This window comes from Pteropus alecto, unplaced genomic scaffold (genome assembly GCF_000325575.1).
Source record: "Pteropus alecto unplaced genomic scaffold, ASM32557v1 scaffold53, whole genome shotgun sequence".
Taxonomy (NCBI): domain Eukaryota; kingdom Metazoa; phylum Chordata; class Mammalia; order Chiroptera; family Pteropodidae; genus Pteropus; species Pteropus alecto.
In genome coordinates, this window is record NW_006434366.1 from 813,655 (window position 1) to 816,685 (window position 3,031).

Sequence of the window (3,031 nt, forward strand, 5' to 3'; positions counted from 1 at the left end):
TTCTGATGTTTGGCCTGGCAGCCCCCTGCCTGCCCCCAACACTCCTGCCAGGCCTCTGTAACCTCTCCTTGGTGGGGTGGGGACTGTCTACTCAGATCTTTGAGCTGGATGGCCTGGCAGACCCTTGCCTGCCCCCAACACTCGGGCCAGGCCTCTGTAACCTCTCCTTGGTGGGGGTGGGGACTGTCTACTCAGATCTTTGAGCTGGAGAGGGAGTGATGGAGGGAAGGGGCAGGAAGGAAGGGACACAGTGGAGGAAGGGAGGGGAGGGGTCTGTCACCCACAGGAATCTGCTTCCTCTGTGCCTGTGAACCAGGGCAAGTTCCTGGGATCCCTCTGGCTTCCCCGTCTGTGAGCTGGGGCCAGCACTGATCTCCAAGGGACTCTGAGACACCCTGGAACTGGGGAATGGGTGGCGGGGGAGGATGGAGGATGGAATTGGGGTGACAAGTTACCTCTAACACATTTGTCTGCAAAAGGGGCAGAGAATATAAGAGGCTACAAGAATCTGTATTCTCTCCTGGGCCAGAGCTGTTGGCTGGGGAACACTGGGGTGTCTGGAGCTCCTGGCCAGGCTCGCTCTCTAGAATACCACCAGTTTGGTGGGGACAAGAGGCTCCACATGACTCACCTACTGCGGCCGCCAGCCCGGCCTCCACCTGTTCTCAACAGGCTGAAAAAACTCCTAAGAGAGGCCCTTCTCTAGCTTCCCTAAAGCGTGGAAGGCCCCTCCACCATGCTCTCTCTAGCTCAAAAGACTTGAGTAGACAGTCCCCACCCCCACCAAGGAGAGGTCACAGAGACCTGGCAGGAGTGTTGGGGGGAGGCAGGGGTCTGCCCGGCCAAGCATCAGTCTTTCCAGGGTGAGTTTCGCTCATCCATCTATTACTGTATCTTAAAAACACCAGTTAGCTGGTGACTTACTCTTCCTGCTTTGCTTACCTTCTCCATCACCATCTTGAGGCAAGGTGACTGAGGCCCCGAGAAGGCAACGGTCCAGGTCCTGTGGCTAGGACAAGGCAGATTCCATTCTCAGTGTGACTCAAACACTAGATTTTTTTTCTGATTGTATAATTTTATTCATATTGTAGAGCAGCCAACGAATTATTTGACGCCTCCCACTGGGGATGCTGGGTACCATTTCCCTTATGGGGACCCTAGAAGATCCAGAGGAGAAGGTAGGGCAAGATATTCGAAGTTGGGGTTCCCATCCTGTGGGGGTAGGATGATCCTGCAGGAGGGGCCCGCCTGAGAGCAGCTTGGGGCAAGGGCAGTATGGAGACCTCGCCATTGGGGCTCTCGGTAGCTCTATTGCCCCCAACTTTGTCTTAGCTGGAATGGAACCAAGTTGGTCTGTTTGTGTCCATGTGGAAGCCTCCGTGTGGCAGGATGGTATCCTTGTGTGAGTTCGCGGCGGTGATGGGGGCAGCTCTCAACCCTGGTAGCGGCTCTACCCAGGTGAGCCCAGCAGAACTGATTGCCAGCAACTGAGACGAAGAGGGGGACACTACCCGAGGGCTCCCAGGAGGTGGCGCCAGAGTCCAGAATAAGCCTGCCAGCGGTGGGCGGGGCTAAGGCCTCCGGGGGAGGATTGGGCGGAACCCTCCTAGAGCAGAGCTTGAGACCGCCGGGGACTGGACTAAGGCCTAGTGGAGGGCGGGGCTGTAGGGCCCGCGGCTGGAGCCGCTTGGAGCTAGGTCGCCGACTGGTGGTGGAACTAGGCTTGTCTTCTCTTGCTCAGTCACCGCTGCACAGTGAGGAGAGTGTAGCCGAGGCTCCCAGCCAGTTTTCTCGGGGGCGTTGTCCATCGAAAGGGAAGCCGGCAGGGAATAGGAGGGGCGAGTCTGGAACCCAGGCTTCCGGAGGGCTTCTGCTCCTGGAGCCCCTCGAAATCGGATGTATGTAGGCGGGGACCTTCCTGTGCGCACCCCCGCCTTAGCTTTTGTGTGCCTCCAGGCGTCGGGTCGGCGGCTGCCACTCAGCGCTTGTTGGATGCTCCCGAGTTACCCCTTCTTCCACCCTAAGAGCCCCTGAGGGCAAGGCCGAAAATACTGTGGGATATGAGGGGGTCCTGGATGGAAGCCAGGAATCCCCAATTGCGTGATTGGGGGGACTGGATGGGGGAGCAGATGATCATTTTCTCTGGGTCCACCGGGAATGGAGATACCCAGAACCCCAGGGAACACCTTGCCAAAAGCTGTCCCACAGCCTTCCCCACATACTAGGACATCAGGGAACATCCAGTTGGCAACTGGACCAGGGCTCCCAGGGCCAGGTCTGAGGGTAGTGTTGCCTGCTGTTCGCCTGGTGTTGCAGCCTCAGCAGCCCGTAGAGAGGGCAAAGCCCAAGTTTGGAACTTGCCAAAATGTCTGGGAGCTCAGGTCAGGCCGGCTCCCTTACTAGGGATCGCTCCCCTCTTTACCTCCCACATCCCTCAGCACCTCTGCCAATAAAAGTCTTGGAGGAGAAAGGTGAAGAAAGGGGCTGGCTCCAGCCCAGGACGGCAGGGGAGGGGAGATCCTGCGGGAGGTGGCAGGAGCTTGTCTGTGGGTGTGCCTGCAGGAGAGGACCAGCTTTGTCCTGGGTGAGCTCACCCTTAACCAGGGAACCTGTGCTTGGTTGGGCTGGGCATGGAGCTGGGCTTGGCAGATGCCGAAGGGAATGGAGTCCTGCTCCTGTCTGAGGAGCATGTGAGGCCAGCTCTGCTTTCTCGTGTCCAGTAAAGTGATTGATGAGAGTGCAAATGAGAGGCTGAGGAGGCATCCACTGTGACCCCAATGGCTCTGACACAGCAACTACTGTGTCCCCCAAGCTGTGCCGTGGGTCCCAGGCAGCACATCAGCTTCCTCATCCCCAGCCTCCTCAGAGAGGCCCCGGGCCAGGCAGGGCTAGGAGAGGGACATAGAAGACTCCTGGAGCAGGTCGCGGTGGGTGGGCTGGGTTGAAATCAACGAAGATGGGGAGAGAGGCCTCAGCTGAACGCATGGTTTTTCTGCCCTCCCGGTGGCAAATGGAGGGTGTCTTCTGTCCA